The following is a 23,016-nucleotide window of genomic DNA, read 5'->3' on the forward strand; positions in this document are numbered from 1 at the left end:
CCAGGGTTGACATATCCATTTCCATTGAGTCACATTATTCTTATGGTTGCCTTCAAAAGTTTGTTGAACCCATGGATGTTGGAAATAGCAACCTTTCAAGCCACGCACTATTTATTTGTTAATGTGTATATTTTGTAACCTGTCTTCTATATGTATATTGATTTGCCAGTTTAACTCTTAGGTGTGGGAGGAGTTATAGACATGTGATTAAGCTGAGCATGTGCAGACTCAAGACTCCATTCTGTGTTCAGTATCTGTTTAGACTTCAATGGAGAAGTATCTGTTTGGACTTCAATGAAAGCAGACCTTGCAACAGACCTCAGAGAAGTTGAATGCATACAAGTTGCTATTTGGTCTTCAGTCGAGAAGTCAGTTTAGAGACTTCAGTGTTTGCTTATGGACTGCAGTGAGTACAACTATACTCAGAGACTATGGATTATTGATTAAGACTGATACCCTGTCTTCTCAACACACAGAGAAAAACTATATCCTATCTGTAACTGAACTTTATTAAGAAATGTGCCTGTATGGTGAGTTGACTTCTAACAAGGTCATGCTTTTCTTGACTAGTGGTTTTCCAAAGGTGGTCTCTACATATTCATGGAGATTCACATTTGCCAAAAGAATATGTGCCCATAGACTGGGTGCAGTCATGTTCCAATAGCTTATGCAATAAGTCATGCTTTTCAATAGGTTATGGAATGTCCAATAATGGATGAAGAATCTGTGAGTAGAGGGCCAACTATATATTTTTTACATAGTGTTCAGTGCTCTTTAGTTTTTACCCAGTTTGTGTCGCCAGATGTTGTTGAATGACAACTTCCATTACTTTTGATTATATGCCATGTGGACTGGGAATAATGGGGATTGTTTCCCAAGAGCCTTTGTGGTTCTTAGTGTTGTAGCTCAGTCTGATTATGAAGGAGGGTTTGGGGTTTTGCAGTCTGAGAATGTTTTGCAGTCAGGAGAACATAGCAGAGGAGGGATTGAGTGATTTGCAGCTTACAGATCAGCCTGACCCTGACATGAGTGTGAGAGATTCACAGCTCTCAGAAAGGGATGTGGGAAATCAACAGATGCCAGGTGTTTCACTTTTAGATAGTGATAATGAGAAAGAGCAATTAGAGATGTTAGATTGCTCTTGAGAAATCAGCCTCCTAGACGTTCTCTGAGAATTCTGGCTAGAAGGCAGGGTGCTCAAGGTCACAGGAATGTGTTCATGTGTTGTCAGAATGGGTAAATAGAGAAGGTGTTTGAGTTAGAATCTCAGATCAAGCAACATCGCTTTTGGTGCAAAGTCTCCAGTCTTGTTCCTGTTCAGACCTCAAGTTTCTTGCTCAAGTTTTGCCTATGTCTTTGAGATGGATTTTGCCTTCTTGTTCCTGTATCGAATCATGTATCTTGGATTTTGCTTTGGAGTTCATGTTCATGTTTTAAGCCTTTGGATTTTGCCTGGGAGTTCATGTTCATAGGGATTTACCTGCTGTTTTCTGGAACTTTTGATCCTATTTTTATTATTGCATTTTTACCTTTTGTTACCTTTTTACCAATAAACTGTTTATACCAAGTCTGTCTCAGTGGTGTGTGTTGAGAGCAAGGTGGACCTCCGCTGGGGGGCAACACTGAGATTGGGAAAAATTAAAGGACATTTTAAAGCCAGACATCATATCCACAAGCCTGGTATCTACATTCAAACCCTACTCTCCTGACTAAACAGAAAAAAACTACATCCTTCCAGGTGTAACTGTATTCCAACTCCCATAAGCTCTAATCATGATGTTTAATGGTGAGGAATACAGGAGTTGTAGTCCAGCATCTGGAGGGCCTCGTAAAATGATATAGTGGGCTGGATTCGGTCCGCATGTGTTTAAAACACAATAGAAAAAGTGAAAAGTCCAAGGGTTAATTGGAACAACAGAGGGAATTCTTTCCTGGCTTTCCTTGGAGCCCACTAGTTAATAGTTGACATCTTTGCAGGTATGAAACTCAGGGGCCCTACTCCATTCCTGGTTTTCACATGAGAGCAATGTGTTCTTGCCTCGATCTGCATACCTCCAAGCAGGAGGTGGGGTTAGCAAGATGTCAATCCCTACACAAGTCTCCACATGCCCAATGGATTGCAGAGTGTGCTTTGGCATTTTCTGCCTCCAAAGCCAATGCTTGCTATGGGGAACCCCAGGCAGAGGCAACTGAGACTCAGCATCTTTGATCACTCAACAGACTGGCCAGAGGAATGTGAGATGGTTCTTCTTACGTTGAAGCAAAGTATGTTTGAATCTTTGAATGGGTTGGAGAAAAATTTAAGCTGTTCGCTCTTGGTCCTAAGAAGCAAAGCTGACTCTTGAAGCAAGAGACATAAACTGACACTTTTCATATTTTCCAAACAGACGTTAATCCAACCAGAGCTGAGAAGTAATGATGGCTGGAATCCTTTATCGTGGTTATGTTACATAACTTTACAGATCCTTTGCTATGTAACAGCAGGGAAGCTTAGAAAGCCTATTAATGAATTGCAAAGATGAATAATGCAACACTGTGCATCAATCCTATTCTGTTATTGTTCGCATTGCGCATTGATCCTGTTCTGTATTAATTCCAATGTGCCTCATTCACTTGTTGACTCTCCAATGTAGTAGCATAATAGCAGACTTTTATTGGATACAGACGTTACAGAACTGTCCATTTCTAATTCCTGCAGATGTAAGTCCACTTATAACAGGATTCTGACCAATATTATTAGCAACACATTACTTTTTAGGATAATGTGTGCATAGTGATTCATTTTTGTGAAGTAATATTTCTTTCTTATCAGTTTATGGCACTTGGGGCCACTCATCTGTGCGTATTAGTATAAAGAAAAAAGGTAACATGCCATATTGCTCTCTTTTAAAATACAAGACTCATGTTACTAGTCTTTTTAAAGTAATGCATTACTCATTGTTTCATGTGTTTTAAAAAACAAAACCAATGACTAACAGTACAATATGAATCGCTATGTGATTCAGCAGCCTATTGCTTCTGAACTGAAACATTTCAAACAGCAGTTGTGAGTAGGAGAATCTGTATTAACCTCCACAAATGTGTCTATTTCCTTTGGAACATCTAAACTAGGGTGTTTTTTTAAGACAGGAAGATAAATCTCCTTTTCACTCCTCTGCAGCCATATGGGATAAAGGAATTAATAATAAAAATAAAAATAATAATACCTTATTTATATCTCGCCCCCTCTCCATAAGGACTCAGGGTGGCTCACAACAAAATCAAATCACAATACACACATAAGCAAAAACCAAATGACAAGACACAATATGTAACCAATAATCATAAACAAAAATTAGAAAACAATATCACAATAAATAAATACATAGGTTTAATAAAATTAGAACCTTGGATGTTCAAACTTAATCCCAAAACAGATTCACCAACCCACTGAACTAGGATGTATCTACACTGTAGAGCAGTGGTTCTCAACCTGTGGATCCCCAGGTGTTTTGGCCTACAACTCCCAGAAATCCCATTCAGTTTACCAGCTGTTAGGATTTCTGAGAGTTGTAGACCAAAAACATCTGGGGACCCCAGGCTGAGAACCACTGCTGTAGAATTAGTATAGACATCACTTTAACTGCCATAGCTCAATGCTCAGGAAATATGAGAGAGTTGTACTATTTCCAGGTCTTTAGCCTTCTCTGTCAAAGAGTACTGATGCCTTACAATGCCCAGGACCCCATAGCATAGAGCCATGGCAGTTAAAGTGGCGTCAAACTGCATTAATTCTATGCTTTTAGATTTACCCAAGGAAGCCATCAACCACCACTGCATGTAGGCTGGGTGATACTGGGAGCTGTAGTTGAAAAGTTCTGTCCCAAATCTTCCTACTGCATGGATCAAAGCTTCAGTGAGGCCTGGCTTTAAAGTTTGGTTCTTGTAGCCGAGGAGAGGGGAAATAAAAAACAATGCATATAGCAAAAGGAAATCTCTCTTTGCTTACAGTCTTCATATGAAGGTCCCATTCTGTCCTTTCCAGACTTTGGGTATTGTAGTGATTTCAACTAGGACCGTGGATAGAGAGATCCGTGCCTGGTGAGCCTTTGCTAAACTAAATCAGCCAGGACAGAGTATAGGCACTCTGGGTTGAAGGCAAAGCTGCACAGATTTATTACGATTCAGCCAAAAAGGATGCAAATATCAACAATACACTTCAAAAGGCACAAGCAGAATTTCATAGAAAAATGCATGACCTTTTTTACAGTTCTAACAGCTGTTCAGACTTCCCTCTCCTTCCCCTGATTGGTTGAAAAGAGAAGCAAGCTAGGATTCATGCTGTCACAGCCTGCTTGAGGAGATTCCCATGGTGGTAAGAAAGACTGCAGGTACTTGGTCAGTTTGAAGGACCAATTCATTGGGAGGGCACAAATCAGGAGGAAATGGTGACATAGATATGCTGATAAGTCCCTGATTAACTCGAGTGTCCAGTTCCGTGAGAAACAAAGGGTGCAAGACCCAGAAAACAAAGGTGGTAATTTTAGACAATCAAGGGCTTGCCCATTAGAGAATTAATGAATTCATGTTCACTGAGCCCCCTCTTCTACAGGAGCAGTAGAATCTCAGTCTCAAATGAAATGGACAAACATCCTGAGCTCACCTTGATAACAAAGAGGATCATCTGTCTGCAAACACACACAAAGGTTTTGATATTTATCTGGCTTGGGACATAGCTGGAGGGACCCTGACCATGATCTCCTTTCCTAAGGGATTATGCAAACTGAGGCCAGGGAAAGGTGGCAGCCTTCAATATACATTTTGATACATTCATTTGGTACAGTTTATACATTTTATACTTTTAGGAATTGACACATTACATAAAGGATACAAGTTACACAATACCATAAAGTTGATACATTTCATTAAAGAGTTAGATTAGATAGAGTTTTTAGAGTAAAGCTGTTGTTAGGTCCATCCCAGAGCCTCGCTACTTCAACATTTTGCCGGGCTGTGGCGAAGGCTGGTTAGACGCCAGCTGTAACAAATCACTCTGACCACAAGGTCATGAGGCCAGCCCGTGCCTGCGTTTGTCTCTGTCTCTGTTCAATGTATGGCATTAAACGTTTGCCTTATATGTGTGCAGTGTGATTCGCCCTGAGTCCCCTTCGGGGTGAGAAGGGTGGAATATAAATACTGTAAATAAATAAAATAAATAAACTTTGGAACCACGGAAAATATTTAAAAAGAAAGAAAAAAACATAATTTGCTTGAAGTCTCTTCATTGTCTTTATTCTTTTGGGGAGGAGGTTCAATAACATACAGATACCTTTGGTACTACAATTCCCAGTTGGCATGTTGGACAAAGATGCTGGGAGTTGTAATCCAGATATAACTCCCAATTTCTGTTCCTTTCTTGCCTGGCTTTCTTAGTAGCTAAGCAACTAAGCTGAGAGCAGCTCACCAAATGAAAAATGGTTACTGACAGCCTTAGACCACATGCAAACAAGGGAGCAAACACAGAGAAGAAGAAATATGCTTTCCTAACCTCTCTTTTCCTCATTCTTATTTTCTCTTTAAGCAATGCCTTTTGCATTTAAATTGATTTATGAATAAGAAAATAAACTGATTTATTTTCTGGACTGTCAGTGCCTACCTAGGGAGAAAAAAACATGTTCTTTTAATTTAGTAAACTGATGCATGGGTCGGCAACAGCAACAGCTGACAATCCATGATTAAGCCCCTCTGGAACCTGGAGGATGGCAAGCAATTTTTTTTGTAAGTGGAATGATTTATACAAGAAGACAACTAATTGCCCCAGAGTGCCAAGCAGGGGAGTCTGGATCACCAAGCAGTTAAACGCTTCACAGATCAGGAGCACAAGCATTTGGATGAACATAGTGCTGTGACACTGGGCATAAACCCACCATAAGGATCTCAGGAAAGGATCACTAACAGCAGATCACGGGAAGCATCCTTTTTTGGCACAGCCACTCCCAGAATCTCCCAGCCACCATGAAAAGAAATATGCTTAAAGCAGTTGCTTTCCTTTTCCTTTTCCCCATGTTATGCTGGCAGCAATTCTGCGAGGTAGATCAGGTTGAGAGAGAATGACTGGAATAACACCATCTACTGAGCTTCGTAACAGTGGGAACGTGAACCTGCATTTTTGAGGTCTGTACTCCAAGCCCTTGAGAGCAACAGGTGTTTGAATAACAGAGCTGGAAGAGACCACAAGGGTCATCCAGTCCAACCCCTACCATGCAGGAACACACAATCAAAGCACACCTGACAATGGCCATCCAGCCTCTGTTTAAAAACCTCAAGAGAAGGAGACTCCATGGTGCTCTGAGGCAGCATATTCCACGGTTGAATCAGATCTTACCACCAGGAAGTTCTTCCTAATGTTTAGGTTGAACCTCCTTTCCTGCAATTTAGATCAACTGCTCCGTATCCATGACATCCTCTCAAATATTGAAACATGGCTAACATGTCCCCTCTTAACTTCTCTCCTTCAGGCTAAACATAGCCTGCTCCTCAGAGAGCATGGGGTTCCATACCTTCTTTTGGATACCTTTCTCGTAGATATAGGTATATGACACAGAAAAAGGGAGAGCAAGGTGTATCTGTTTCATGGCTCAGCAGAGTCTCCCAGGTCCCAATCCAACATTCCAACCACTAATTCTGAATCCTACTATATTTAGCCCTCCAAATTCTCTGGGGCCAGGGGTGCATGATCCCCATGAAAGTAAAAAAAATACAAATAAAGACGTTGTTGTTTTTTTAACTGAGTGAAAACATCTCTAGGAATGTCTATGTCCTGCAGCTTAATTCTATGAGCACTTTCTACTGGAAGATGGCCATAGATTCACCCAGGAGAACCTACAAATGCTTAGAGAAGTATTGTTTCTATGAATGTTGTGCCTCAAGAGCAATGGTTCTCAACCTGTGGGTCCCCAGATGTTTTGGCCTTCAGCTCCCAGAAATCCTGTCTGGGATTTCTGTGAGCTGAAGGCCAAAACATCTGGGGACCCACAGATTTAGAACCACCGCTCAAGAGCAATTCAGTGATCAACTTCCAGCTGGAGAACGTTGAGATTCTGAGAGAGAATATATTACTGGTACTAATAACTTCATATCCTCTGATCCACAAAAATATGACTTGAACATAGAGAGCTGTCTCCAACTGCAGTGGACCAAGGGTGAATCTACACTGTAGAATTAATGCAGTTTGATACCAGTTAATTGTCATGGCTGAATGCTATAGAATCCTGGGAGTTGAGGTTTGATGTAGCAGAGAAAACCAAAGATCTTGGAAAAATTGAACTCATTAAGCCATGCAGTTAAAGTGGTGCCAAAACTGCATTAATTCTGCAGATGCACCCAAGTCTCGGAGAGCAAGGGCATTGGCCAATCATTCGGTGAGGTGAAATCTCAAACCTCAAATTTGAGACCAAAATTTAAGAACCATTGTTCCACAGTGTCTCCCAGCCCCTTCAATGTGAAAGACATTTTTCTCATGGGGTCAAAAATAAGACTGACCTCTGTGATGCGATGTCACTGCCTGCTTTTCATAACGAATGCACAGGATGCTTTTCTCTTATTTATCTAGAGAGGGAAGAAAGAGAGTTTGCTTCCCCATCCCTTCTATCACTTGAAATGCTCCAGTAGATCAAAAGTCTCCCACTGATGGAAGGAGCCCTTTTGTCTACTCAATTCTTTTGCAAGATCCAAAATCTATTGGCTTCTGAATTGCCGCTTTTGTCCTCCCTTTTGCCATCTCTCTCCTCGAGGACTGCTTTGTCATCTTTTTGAGGAATATGTTATTATTTAATCATGTTGCATGCAGGCTGCTTAGAACCATGAGCGATAACAGAATTTTAAAATGGATTAACTAAATAAAAGGTTGCAATTTATTTTTAATGGGTTACATTAAAAGCATACTCTATCTCTGATGTATCTTAATAATATTTGAGGGCAGCAAGTATGAAATATGCAAGAGAGAGAAATGAAGGGGAAGAATGTATTTATTATATGGGTTTATTAGAGGCAAAAGCATCCTTTTGTGCTAAATGTTTCCTTAAATATAACTACTTTCCCTAAAGATAAAGGAGGGTTTTTCCCCCCAATACAGCATGACTCCCATAAACACAGGGAATACATTCCCAAATTTTGCATGGATTCACAAAACAATGGATAATAGCAAATGGACGTCTGGCATAGAGTCATGCTAGAGAACTTAGAAAATGCTCAGAGAGAACTTCTTTTGTTGGATGTGGATAAATGAATGCAGATACCAGATACCAGATATTAATAGTCTTGACATTAATAGTCTAGTCGAGTCTGACTCTGGGAGGTGCTGCTCATCTCCATTTCTAAGTCCAAGAGCCAGCATTGTCCATGGACACCTCCAAGATCATGTGGCCAGCATGACTGCATGGAACGCCGTTACCTTCCCACCGGAGCGGTACCTATTGATCTACTCACATTTGCATGTTTTCGAACTGCTAGGTTGGCAGAAGTGGGGACTAACAGTAGGAGCTCATGCCGCTCCCCGGATTCAAACCACCGACCTTTCAGTCAAGAAGTTCAGCAGCTCAGTGGTTTAATCTGCTGCACCACCGGGGGCTCATACAGCTGAGTCCATACTGCCATATAATCCAGTTCAATGTGGATTTTATACAGCTGTGTGGAAAGGGCCTTAGTCTCACTTGTCCCCGTTTCCATCTCTGACAAGTTGCAGGTTTTGAGGTTGCACTGATTATTACAAATAGTGCATAACTTCCCATGCAAATAGTCGATGGAACCCTGACGTAAGATCTTCACTTAAGCACAGTCATATAGTAATAAAGAAGGCAAATAAGGAACAAACCAAAGGGAGAGGAGACGTGGCCAAGAAAGGAACCTGGAAGACCTTGCAAATAAACATGTGATGCTTATATCTCCAAGGGCAAAGCAGACCAAGGGAAGTACAGTATAATAATAGGGCAAGGCATTTGGCAAAGCTTGGCTTAGATACACCCACATTCAGAAGAACTCTGAAAGTGCTGAAGGTCAATTGTTTGCTTCAGTGTACAAAAGGCTATATGCAAATAAAAGGCACACCTGTAATACGTTGCTATAGAGGCAAAGTTCACTTCCAAGCAGGCAACGGTTTGGTACAGATCTTATCAAGTGCTGCGACATATTGGCATTGTTCGCCCTTTGAGTATCATGTGCCAAGTCAGCACAAAGAGAAACCAGGAAAGATTTACAATAATGAAGTCAGAGTCAGGTGATGGGGAAATTAATATTTGTCCCAGATATGGTCCATATAGAATGTTGTGTTAAGCAATTGTTTGCTAAGTAGATCCATCATTGTATACGCTGCTGTACACTTAATTCCATGGCTCTAGAATCCTGAAACTGAGGTTGTATCCACACTCAGGCCTGTAGCAAGGGGGGGGGGGGTAGGGGTTCAACCCCCCCCCCCCGAAATTTTTCAAGTTATAAAAAAAATCTCGTTTACTCATGAATTTTAACTGGTTAACCAAATCCCCATGCTAAGTCTATGAGATGCAAAACATTAAGAGTCCCTCCAGGCACTATCTCAAGCAGATATTGACAGGTTTGTAGCGGGGAGGGGTATGTGCTAGGGGTTCAACCCCCCCCCCCCCGAAATTTTCAAAACCCCTCCCGAAATTTTTTTCTGGCTACGTTCCTGTCCACACTGCAGAAGTATAGAGGTTTGGCACCACATTAACTGTTATGGATCAGTGTTTTGGAACTCTGGGATTTGCAGCTTTGCAAGATGTTTTCCCTTCTCTGTCAAATTGCTTTGGTGCCACAACAAACTACAAAACGGAGGATTCCCTAGAATGAGGCTATAGTAGTTAAAGTGGTATCAAACTGCTATAATTCTGAAGTATAGCTGGAATCTGCATTGGGATGGCAGACAAGAATCCTAGAAAAACTTCTGATAAGAGAGCCGCCTGACTCTTTCATCTACTACTTTAGCTGCTGTGAATGAAAGCAGGGAAATGCTCAACATGATACCATTTGTGAGTCATGATGTGGGTGAAAGGGAGGACCAAAACATTGCAATACTTCTTTCAGAAGAAGATCTGTGTTGGATTTTACATATAGCATTTCCTGAAGATATTGACATGGATGTATGGCCATTTCAGATTTGGGAAATTTTATGCATAACTTCTAGAAGAAAAGGGATTTTTGGTGCGGGACTTGAAGCTATGTCACCAGCTTTTTCATTATCTCCCAGAAGCAAGGAAGCCACCCTTGAAGATAATAACATTTTAGACATCATGAATTGTGATGTTTCCAGTTGTCATAGGTGGAAAAACAGTGTGAGAAAGGATTTGTCACAGTTCCTGAGATACTAATTGTCACACTTGTCAGTCACGTTGACTATCATGCACCAGTTCTGAAGGGCTCCTGCTGTTCATGATAAATTTTCATTGCAGTCCAGGGCTTGAAATTGGTTTTCCTGACAGTACTGGAAAATAAAGAGAAGGGCATGTTGAAATTTCAAAAGAGATGGCTGATAAATCACTGGTAAATCTAATATGCTGTCTAGTGCAATTATAATAATAAATTAGCTCTATGAATTATTTAACCATATGTGATGGTGGCTAGACATTATTTGATATATTTGTATTCTTTGGAAACTCAGAATCTGGAACAATTACAATTATCTGGAGCTTATAGATACTTCTCAGCAGGAGAAGGTCAACAAAATGCCAAGCCAGGTGCAATCAGTCTGGCCCTCAATCATTCATACATTACACAAAGTAGATGATGGAAATATTGTGGGACTGGCAACAATTGACAGGTTAATTGTGAGGAGGAGGAGGGGCCGGGATATGCCACAGAGACCATCACCAATGCCTATTTGTCTCCCTTGTGCTATAAAGTCTATCAGTCAGAGCTTTCCAGACATTTCATGTTGGTGACATCCTTTTTAGACATGCATCATTTCACGATGCAGTAATTCAGTTTTACTAGTAAACTAGAAGTTGACCCGAACCCATATAAAAGTGATGGATACATATATAAATTGTAATAACGAAATGTATATATTTTAAAAATATATGATTTGTAATATAATAACATACATTTGCAAGATTTCTGTTGTTTCCTGTTACATTCACATAACACTCCTACACAATTCAGCCAACACGGTGTTGCAACACACAGTTTGAAAAGCTCTGCCATAGGGTCTCCATGACTGTCATAACAAATTAAATGGCTAATCAGTAGAGGAATTTTGTGACACCCAAAATCTGCTGTTATGGTTTCTCTCTGCCTCGTGCAAGCGAGTACTCAATTTTCTCCACATCTCTTCTCATCCTGCCTTATCTGCATGTGACCCTGCGACAGCAGCAGAAAAAGGACACACTGGCAATGTATAAAAAGGCTGAAAGAAATTATTACCCAAGGGAACATTACTGGGTGGAGATGGTACCTCCCTTGTTCTTGGAAATAGCACAGGAAAGAGATCAAGTTTAATCTTGTTATTGGCCAGACCAAAAATCCAGTGGCTTCAGGGAAGACAAAACTTACCTCTTCCTTCCAGAAGATAATGTAATGATAATACTCGCTGGTGACTCCAGAAACAGTAGAGGTGGCCATCTGCTTCTAACAATTGATCAGTCGCCTTTTTAAAAAAATTAAAAGCAATTTCAGATTTTAAACAGGCCTGAGGTGGCAAAATAACTCATGGATGACTTCTTATGCACCAGGATACAATAATTAACTACAACACATGAGGACTGTGAGGATTGAGCTCCACAAAGATTCTTGCAGACTTCATTTTACTCACCCCTGCCTTTAAAAAGTACGCAAATAGAACTCAGAATTTATTCAAATGGCTACTTATTTTGGTTTCTATATCTTCTAACTGTCCTGATTTGCCTTGAACAGTCCTGGATAATCCTTTGCTGTCTCACTTCCATCAACTGCTTTTCAAATGTCCCAGTTTCTTTCTCCTTCTTCCGCTTTCCTCCTTCATTCTTAGCTTTGACTTATTCCTGCCTATGCCACGAACAAGACACAAACCACAGGTCAAAGGATACTTATTGCCAATGTTTAGATATCCAAAGAAAGGAGACAGCAAAGTTACGCATAAGGGCACATAAAGGGAGCAAATATTAGCGTTCTATGTGTTGTCGAAGGCTTTCATGGCCAGGATCACAGGGTTGTTGTATGTTTTCTGGGCTGTATGGCCAAGTTCCAGAAGTATTATCTCCTGTCGTTTCGCCCACATCTATGGCAGGCATCCTCAGAGGTTGTGAGGTAACAACCTCTGAGGATGCCTGCCATAGATGTGGGCAAAACGTCAGGAGAGAATATGGCCATACAGCCTGGAAAACATACAACAACCCTATTCGCGTTCTAGTTGTGAACTATTTTCAATGTCATATTCTCTGCAATGCTGGAAATCTGAGGCTTGAAGGAAAATTTGATTGGAGGAGGCAGAATTCTTATACAAGAGGGTAATGTCCTCATTTTGCTACTGTCCCCCATAGCCACAGCACTGTGACGGTTCTATTCACATACGAACTTATTAATGAGAACAGCTTGGGTGGGTGAGGTATCTACATGCATTGAAACTAATTGGATCTTTTCCTTCCAAATTTATCGTTTTACTGCAAACAACAATATGATGCACCAATGAAGATTCTGCCACAAACTTAATAAGTTACATCTCCAACAGGAAGTCCAGCTTTAGGGCCACCGAGTGGCAAAATGGCATAGGGTTGCTGTGAATTTTACAAGCTGTATGGCCAAGTTCCAGAAGCATTATCTCCTGACGTTTCACCCACATCTATGGCAGGCGTCCTCAGAGGTTGTGAGGTTTATATATCTGGGGAATGTCGAGGGTGGGAGAAAGAACTCTTGTCTATTGGGGGCAAGTGTGAATGTTGCAATTAATCACCTTGATTAGCATTGAAAAGCCTTGCAACTTCAAAGCCTGGTTGATTCCTGCCTGAGGGAATCCTGTGGCATAGTTATGGCATCACACAGGCATGTGATATTGAGGGTGACCATCCCCATAAGGTGCCAGGATCGTTGATCACGTGAATGCAATGGAATGGCAGCTTTGTCCAATAATGTCCTTGTTCAGACTATAAACTAAACTAGTACACAGATAGTGTGTGGCTCCTGTTGTTTAAAACATGGATAGTTTATGGACCAGGTAAGAGGCCACTGCTCCTACTATTTGGATAGGGAGGGTAATACAAATCCCCTCTGTTACGATGTGTAAGAAATCAGTTAATGTGTGTGTGTGTCAGCTGCAAAATAAGATGCATGAAGCTGATTGGTTAAGCCATGTCTGGAGAGCTGTTAAGCCTGAGAGTTTTTGATACTGTTGTAATTTTGTTCAGGCTTGAGATAACCAGAAGCAAAAACAGTTGGAAGAGAGAAGCAGAGAAAGACACACACAGAGTCTGAAGTGTGTTCTTGCTTCATAAGCTGCTGAAAGGAATTCATCCACATGAACAAAGGAAAGACCATTTTAAATCTCTCAAAAAAGGACATTATGTGAGTTGGTGCAACTGAGTGCATTGTACATATGTAGTTCTGGGTTTAGGAAGATTAAACTAGCAGAGGCAGCAGGAGGACATTTTTGCTCCCTGGCTTCAGGTAGGATTTGGCTAAGATTTGGCTAAGATTTTAAACTGAGTGTGGGCTTGGCTCCTGTGGTCAAAGTCTAACTGTTGTGTGACTGTTGTGTTGAAAGAGAGCCAGGTACTTAAGTTGATTGACAGCAGGCATTGTCCCCTGTTAATTGAGTTTCTGGGAAAGCTTTATTTGCCAGTGTGAGTTTCTGCCAGAGCCTGATCCCAGAAGGGCAGTTGGTTCTCGCAGAAGCAGAGGCAGCAGGAGGACATTTTTGCTCCCTGGCTTCAGGTAGGATTTGGCTAAGATTTGAAACTGAGTGTGGGCTTGGCTCCTGTGGTCAAAGTCTAACTGTTGTGTGACTGTTGTGTTGAAAGAGAGCCAGGTACTTAAGTTGATTGACAGCATGCATTGTCCCCTGTTAATTGAGTTTCTGGGAAAGCTTTATTTGCCAGTGTGAGTTTCTGCCAGAGCCTGATCCCAGAAGGGCAGTTGGTTCTCGCAGAAGCAGAGGCAGCAGGAGGACATTTTTGGGGTGATGGCGACAGGGGACAGGGAAAAGGCAGAACTACTTAATGCCTTCTTTGCCTCGGTCTTCTCAGAAAAAGAAAGCCATCTTCAACCTCAGCAACACGGAATGGACGAAGGATTGGGGGAAATCCAACCCCAAATAGGGAAACAAGTTGTCCAGGAACACTTGGCCTCTCTAAACGAATTCAAGTCCCCAGGGCCAGATCAGCTACACCCAAGAGTACTGAAGGAACTAGCGGAAGTTATTTCAGAACCACTGGCAATTATCTTCGAGAGTTCTTGGAGAACGGGAGAAGTCCCAGCAGATTGGAGGAGGGCGAATGTGGTCCCTATCTTCAAGAAGGGAAAAAAGAACGACCCAAACAATTACCGTCCGGTCAGCCTCACATCAATACCAGGCAAAATTCTGGAAAAGATCATTAAGGAAGTGGTCTGCGAACACTTAGAAACAAATGCGGTCATTGCTAATAGTCAACACGGATTTACCAAAAACAAGTCATGCCAGACTAATCTGATCTCTTTTTTCGATAGAGTTACGAGTTGGGTCGATACAGGGAATGCTGTGGATGTAGCGTACCTGGATTTCAGTAAGGCCTTCGACAAAGTCCCCCACGACCTTCTGGCAAACAAACTAGTAAAATGTGGGCTAGACAAAACTACGGTTAGGTGGATCTGTAATTGGCTAAGCGAACGAACCCAAAGGGTGCTCACCAATGCGTCGTCTTCATCATGGAAAGAAGTGACAAGTGGAGTGCCGCAGGGCTCCGTCCTGGGCCCGGTTCTGTTCAACATCTTTATTAACGACTTAGACGAAGGTTTAGAAGGCACGATCATCAAGTTTGCAGATGACACAAAACTGGGAGGGATAGCCAACACTCCAGAAGACAGGAGCAGAATTCAAAACGATCTTGACAGACTAGAGAGATGGGCCAAAACTAACAAAATGAAGTTCAACAGGGACAAATGCAAGATACTTCACTTCGGCAGAAAAAATGGAAATCAAAGATACAGAATGGGGGACGCCTGGCTTGACAGCAGTGTGTGCGAAAAAGACCTTGGAGTCCTCGTGGACAACAAGTTAAACATGAGCCAACAATGTGATGCGGCTGCTAAAAAAGCCAATGGGATTCTGGCCTGCATCAATAGGGGAATAGCGTCTAGATCCAGGGAAGTTATGCTCCCCCTCTATTCTGCCTTGGTCAGACCACACCTGGAATACTGTGTCCAATTTTGGGCACCACAGTTGAAGGGAGATGTTGACAAGCTGGAAAGCGTCCAGAGGAGGGTGACTAAAATGATTAAGGGTCTGGAGAACAAGCCCTATGAGGAGCGGCTTAAAGAGCTGGGCATGTTTAGCCTGCAGAAGAGAAGGCTGAGAGGAGACATGATAGCCATGTACAAATATGTGAAGGGAAGTCATAGGGAAGAGGGAGCAAGCTTGTTTTCTGCTGCCCTGCAGACTAGGACACGGAACAATGGCTTCAAACTACAGGAAAGGAGATTCCACCTGAACATCAGGAAGAACTTCCTCACTGTGAGGGCTGTTAGGCAGTGGAACTCTCTCCCCGGGGCCGTGGTGGAGGCTCCTTCCTTGGAGGCTTTTAAGCAGAGGCTGGATGGCCATCTGTCGGGGGTGCTTTGAATGCGATTTCCTGCTTCTTAGCAGGGGGTTGGACTAGATGGCCCATGTGGTCTCTTCCAACTCTACTATTCTATGATTCTATGATTCTATGAAACTATTTGTTCTTTATTGTTCACCTGCATGACACATATCTTATTTCTCTGGCAAGGCAGTGCATGGACTACACATTTTGATTTTTCATTACGTCACGCCCTCTTCCACCCCATCCATAATTTGGCATGCAGTTGTTGTCATCTGTCCATTCCACATGTTCAAGCTTGTCTGTAGAGCGTACAATGCTTGTTTTGAACAGAAACGTGTCTCTATGTTTGCTTCTGCAACTGCCTGTCATGGAGAAAAAATATGTCACATTCCTACAAGTCCAATTGTTATAGGTATAATGAAAAATATAGTTCATTGTCTTCCTTCCACAAATTGCTTCTTCAGTGTTGTGTATTTTTGTTGAGCAATACTGAGATTCACATCCTCGGCTATTTTCCCATGATCTGTAGGCAATGACTGCATGTGGCTTTCCTCAGGGCTCATCCCACTTAGGGATCATGAGCTATCCTATGTCAAAATCTCACAGCCTTTCAGATGAACGATGGCAACCAGGTGCTTGAAGCAATAAAAGGCAGCTATATTCCATCACCCCTCAGGCCTGTTGTTTGGGCTCTTTCATACTATACAATTACAGTCAGTCCTCCACATTCGTGGGTTCAGCATTCATGGATTTGATTATTTGTAGTTTGCCATGCCCCGAAGCCTGTCGGTGTATTTGCTTTGCAGGGCAGTTGGCAAGTAGCAAAGAGCTTGCCAGCCCATCTGCCCCATAAAATTTATACACCAGTTTTGGGGAGAGTAGGGAAGCAGAGCAAAACTTCAGCTTCCATGATTCCATAGTACTGACCCATGGCAGTTAAATTTATTTATTTATTTACAGTATTTATATTCCACCCTCCTCACCCCGAAGGGGACTCAGGGCGGATTACAGTGCACATATACATGGCAAACATTCAATGCCATTAGATATACAACATATAGACAGACACAGAGGCATTTAAACATTTTTACAGCTTCTGGATTCTGAATTGAGGGTATGCTCAATTCCGGCCACAGGAGGAGCTGTCGCTTCATTGTCCACTTGTGACACTGAGTCCTTGATGGTAGTACTTCCTCATTCCTTTCCGCATACTGCTGGCAGTTTTATGGTCTCGTAAATTGGCCCCTGATGGCACTGTGTGTTAAAGCGCTGAGCTGCTGAACTTATGAACCAAAAGGTCCCAGGTTCAAATCCCAGGAGCGGAATGAGCACCTGCTGTTAGCCCCAGCTCCTGCCAACCTAGCAGTTCGAAAACATGCAAATGTGAGTAGATCAATAGGTACCGCTCCGGCAGGAAGGTAACGGCGCTCCATGCAGTCATGCCAGCCACATGACCTTGGAGGTGTCTATGGACAACGCCAGCTCTTCGGCTTAGAAATGGAGATGAGCACCAACCCCTAGAGTTGGTCACGACTGGACTTAACGTCAGGGGAAACCTTTACCTTTACTAAGTTGGTTAAATTAGCCTCCTCGCATAAAGTGGTGCCTAGAATTTTCTACTTGACAGATGCAACTGTTTTTCAAGCTGCTTAGATGGGCAGTAAGCTAGGCTATTAATGGTCGGGAGCTCAAATCAACCCAGGCTTCGATCCCATGACTTCTCGGTCAGTAGTGATTTATTGCAGCTGCCTACTAACCAGCTGCGCCACAGCCCGGCGTTGTCAAACTTCATGTATTCTATAGTATAGATGCAACCTTGGTCTCTGGACTGGGAAAAAAATAGCTTGCTCTGTCTCCAGTATAACTTCAGAATTTTGGATAAAGTTGGCAAGGAGCAGAGCGGTGGCATTGATTTTCCTTTCTCTGCCTTCAGTGTATTAACTTGCATCGAAAATGCCTTGCAATGAAATAAAGCATTAAATAAATGGAGGTGGGGATGAAAGGGAAAAACAGGTCGAGACAACAATTTATTTAGTATTTCTGCTTCATTAAATTTTAACTTGAAAGAAATTAAGTCTGAGACAGACACTTAGTAAACATGAATCACACCACTAACACCTCTAATTTATATCCCTGCTCTAGACTGATAGCGAGCAGCATTCAAAATAGGAGTTAGGTAGGGTAGAGTTGCTATTTCTACGAGGTCCTATAAGCATTATTTTTGTTATACAGTAGGAACATAATCAGGGGCACTTGGGATTTGAGTAAGAGGCTCCATTATCTGAAAGTCTAGTTCAGGCATGGGCAAACTTCGGCCCTCCAGGTGTTTTGGACTTCAACTGCCATAAGTCCTAACAGCCTCAGGCCCCTTCCTTTTCCCCCTCAGCCGCTTAAGCGGCTGAGGGGGGAAAGGAAAGGGCCTGAGACTGTTAGGACTTATGGGAGTTGAAGTCCAAAACACCTGGAGGGCCAAAGTTTGCCCATACCTGGTCTAGCTGAACAACTACTGTTCACACCAACACCATTTCAATATTCTTTTGATCCCAGGATGGTAGCTTGGATAGGATGATAGGTGCAAGCCCCCTGGTTTCAAGCAAAAGTAAACAAGCAGCTGATCATGCTGGATTAGCCCAAATGTCTATCTAATCCATTCTGTTCTTACAGCAGCTAACCATATGCCTATAGGAAGCCCACAAGCCAAATGAGAGCACAGCAATACCTTCTGGCTCATGTTCTCCAAAAAGCCTATTATTCAGAAGCATGCTGTTTCTGATTCTGCAGGTGATTGATATAGATAGATGATAGATAGATAGATAGATAGCTACTATGACCAGAAGCATTATTGATATTGAATTTTGCCTCAATCTCCTTTATAGCCATGTATGTGGAAGCAACTTTCACAATTTGATGCTCTACTGCTGGGGTCCCCAAACTAAGGCCCGGGGGCCGGATGCGGCCCTCTGAGATCATTTACCTGGCCCACGCCCTCAGTTTTATAATATAATATATTCTATATACATATAATATTGATAATAATATTATAATGTAATACAATATAACACTAATAATAATACCATATAATAATATTAATTATATATTCTATATTACATATAATATTACTAATAATATTACAGTATAGTGGTATAGTTCAATATAGTAATATATAATGCTAATATTGTGCTATGCTAATAATATAATATATTGTATGTACATATAATTTGTAAGCCACTCTGAGTCCCCTTTGGGGTGAGAAGGGTGTGATACAAATGTAGTAAATAAATGCAGTAAATAATTAATAAATAAATAAATTTTAGACTTGGGCTCACCCAAAGTCTGAAATGACTTGAAGGCACACAACAACAACAACAACAACAACAACAACAACAACAACCCTAATTAACTTGACTTTCTCATTGGCCAGAAGCAGGACCACACTTCCCATTGAAATCCTGATAAATGTTTGTTGGTTAAAATTGTTTTTATTTTTAAATATTGTATTGTTCTTTCGTTGTTGTTGTTGTTGTTGTTGTTGTTGTTGTTGTTTTTGCACTACAAATAAGACATATGCAGTGCGCATCGGAATTTGTTTGTATTTTTTTCAAATGATAATCCGGCCCCTCAACAGTCTGAAGGATTGTGGACCGGCCCTCGGCTTAAAAAGTTTGAGGACCCCTGCTCTACTGTGTGTGGATGGCTTCCTTTTTGGAGGGTTGTGTTAGTTGCCCAGAAAAGAGAATTTCAGCAGGTGCTGCTTGTGATCTGCTGCTGAAATCCCCACTTCTACCACTATTAACTTTATTGAGCTCTAGACTTTGGGGTCTTGAATTAAAGAATTCCATATCCACTTTTTTCACAGCATGCATATATTTATATATTACTACCATGTCGTTGGAGCCCCAGATGGCACAGTGGGTTAAACCGCTGAGCTGCTGAACTTGCTGACTGAAAGGTTGGCGGTTCAAATCCAAGGAGTAGGGTGAGCTCCCACTGTTAGCCCCAGCTTCTGCCAACCTAACGGTTTGAAAGCATGCAAATGTGAGTAGATACTCACTCTGGCGAGACCGCTCTGTTGAAAGCATTGCAAATGTGAGTAGATCAATAGGTACCGCTCCGGCGAGAAGGTAACTGCGCTCCATGCAGTCATGCCGGCCACATGACCTTGGAGGTGTCTACGGACAACGCCGGCTCTTCGGCTTAGAAATGGAGATGAGCACCAACCCCCAGAGTCGGACACCACTAGACTTAATGTCAGGGAAAAACTTTTGCCTCTTTACTTATCATGTCATTCATCAAGTTCAGACTAAATCTTGGATTGGAGTGACTGCCCCATTGGCTCTCATTGGGTGTGGTGAGTAAAATTATATATTATGCCTGAATTATATACAGTTCTCCACTTCTAATTGCACCTAGATTTATTTAATTGCATTGTATTACAGGTATACTTCAATTAACAATCTATCCTGCACTTTATTACGGTCATCATCTGTTGCCATATGATTACGCATTTTAATTATCATCCTATCCTGTATTGCTGCACTTAGTCCACCCACCCATGAAGACAACAGAAATTGTGTCTGGCTGCCGGTTAATGTCATTATTTATTGCTTACAATGTTGTTGTTTTTATTGTTTTTACACTGTTAATTGCATTTTTATGTCATTTTCATTTTAACTTGTGTTGTTGGGCCTTGCCCCATGTGAGCCTCTCTTTGTCCCCACGGGGAGATGGTGGTGGGATATAAAAATAAGGTTGTTGTTGTTGTTGTTATTATTATTATTATTATTATTATTATTATTATTATTATTATTATTATTATTTAAAAGAAGAGGGAATTGCAGACAAGTAACACCTGCCCCATGGGTTGAAAGTGTATGACTCACCCAAAGTCATCCAGTGGGTTCCTATGGCTGAGCAGGAAATTGAATACTGGTCTCTAGAGTCATCATCTAATGCTCAAACCACTACACCACTCTGGCCATGGACAGGTGTTACTTGTCACAATTCCCCTTTTCCACACAACGATAAATGTACCCAGAGCCCTATCTTTTATTTCACCTGGAAACCTTGGGAATTGCTTTTGACAGTTGTCATAGTATATAATTTGAGGGTGATTTAATTAAAAAATAATCAAGAAACGCTTCTGGGGGAAGATATTAAAAGAACATATTTACATGTCACTCCTGTCTTACTTTCTCCCACTTGCTGCTGCTGATCCAAGTTTATATAAATATAAAACCAGCTACAGATGGGTTTGAAGGCTGCAAATTGAGATCTCTGTAAGGGCTATTGTTTGCGGGCTCAGTGGCGCAGCTAATGTCTTGGGTATCATCTCACAACCAGATGCTCCAGAGGAAGATTTACACTCCCAGACGGGTGTGCAATTGTGGTGTGTGGCGTCCCTAAGAGGTGGGCTCGGTTTCATGGCTCCAGCTGGCAAGAGATGCTTACTCCCCAGAGACCTAAGGATCAATATGCATCGTCCTTTGCATCCTGCCTAATGGGACACAAATGCCATTTGTGCATCTAATCCCTTTCGGTCCTTATCTCAGTCCTTGTTTTGTAGCATGTGGCAAAGCTTAAGAATGTTATTATCTTCCTGGCTGTTTTCGTCAGTGTTACACTGAAAGGAATATTTTTTTCCCAATGGCAATATGAAATGTCAACAAGAAATGACAGGAAGTTTCAGGCTAGTGGCTGTTGTCTATTTTAAAAAAGGACCAGATTATCTCCCTCCAGGAATAAAAGCTTCATGCAATGGCGTCAATCATCAGAGTTCGGTGAGGAACAGCACTTGACCTTATGGAAGCCTGTAGATAAACTCTCATTATTCTAAGTGGTATTAGGAGTGCTGTTTCAAGAGAGGTCGAGGACTGAGTAGAGAGAGATAGAGGAAGAGAGAGAAAGGAAAATTTAAAGTGACTCCAAAATCTGATCACTGGGAGAGAGATGTGTGTGCAGGTCAGAGAACTCACGAAACAGTTAGCTGTCAGGTAGAAAATCAATACATTTTAAATAGGTATCCCAGAAATTAGAAAGAAACAATGCATGAACAGATGGAGGATATTAACTTCACTGATGAATTGATAGCAAATTCCAAAAAACAGACATTTAAGTACATTTTATGTATGCATTAGGGAGCCCCGGTGGCGAAGTGTGTTAAAGCACAGAGCTGCTGAACTTGCAGACCGAAAGGTCCCAGGTTCAAATCCTGGGAGCGAAGTGAGCACTTGCTGTTAGCTTCAGCTTCTGCCAACCTAGCAGTTCGAAAACATGCCAATGTGAGTAGATCAATAGGTACTGCTCAGGTGGGAAGGTAACGGCACTCCATGCAGTCAGGTCGACCACGTGACCTTGGAGGTGTGTACGGACAACACTGGCTCTTCGGCTTAGAAATGGAGATAAGCACCAACCCCCAGAGTCAGACATGACTGGACTTAACGTCAGGGGAAACCTTTACCTTTACCTTTACCTTTACCTATGTATGCATTACTTTAATCTACCACTCCAAAATCTAAAATGTCCACATGGGTGGCTGAGATGGAGACATTTAATGTGTTGTCAAAGGCTTTCATGGCCGGACACACAGGGTTGTTGTGTGTTTTTCAGGCTGTATGGCCATGTTCCAGAAGTATTCTCTCCTGACGTTTCGACTACATCTATTGCAGGCATCCTCAGAGGTTGTGAGATATATGACAACCTCATGTATCTCACAATCTCTGAGGATGCCTGCCATAAATGTGGGCGAAACGTCAGGAGAGAATACTTCTGGAACATGGCCATACAGCCCAAAAAAACGCACAACAACCCCATGGAGACATTTATTTTATATATTTATTTAAAACATTTATATTCTGCCCTTCTCACCCCGAAGGGAACTCAGGGCGGAGCACAACATATATACGGCAAACACTCCATGCCGGGACATGAAATAATTATAAATATACACAAACATTCAAATCAGTTCTATCTACTTTAAAATCAGCTATTTAAACCAACTCAGGACACCATGTTGACTCCGTTCAGTGGAATAGGTTTCCTATTATTGCCTCATTGCACTGCCCCAAAGGCTTGGTCCCACAGCCAGGTCTTTACCATCTTTCTGAAGGACAGGAGGGAGTGGCTGATCTAATCTCGCCCAGAGAAGGAGTTCCATAGCCGGGGAACAATCACTGAGAAGGCCCTGTCTCTCGTCCCGCCAAGCGCACCTGTGACGGTGGCAGGACCGAAAGCAGGGCCTCCCCGGAAGATCTTAGTCTTCTTGGCGGTTCGTAAAGAGAGATGC

At 41.9% G+C, this 23,016-nt stretch overlaps 1 long non-coding RNA gene across 1 annotated transcript; it reads right to left on the reverse strand.

Annotated features, from left to right (window-relative positions):
- Nucleotides 1-7,988: 7,988 nt before the first annotated feature.
- LOC134295576 (uncharacterized) lies at nucleotides 7,989-12,063 on the reverse strand. Its single transcript, XR_010002205.1, has 2 exons — nucleotides 11,539-12,063; nucleotides 7,989-10,471 (listed from the first exon to the last, which is right to left on the reverse strand). It is a non-coding gene; the product is annotated as an uncharacterized LOC134295576 (long non-coding RNA).
- Between the last annotated feature and the right edge of the window lie 10,953 nt (nucleotides 12,064-23,016).

The sequence above is a fragment of the Anolis carolinensis genome, chromosome 1 (genome assembly GCF_035594765.1).
Source record: "Anolis carolinensis isolate JA03-04 chromosome 1, rAnoCar3.1.pri, whole genome shotgun sequence".
Taxonomy (NCBI): domain Eukaryota; kingdom Metazoa; phylum Chordata; class Lepidosauria; order Squamata; family Dactyloidae; genus Anolis; species Anolis carolinensis.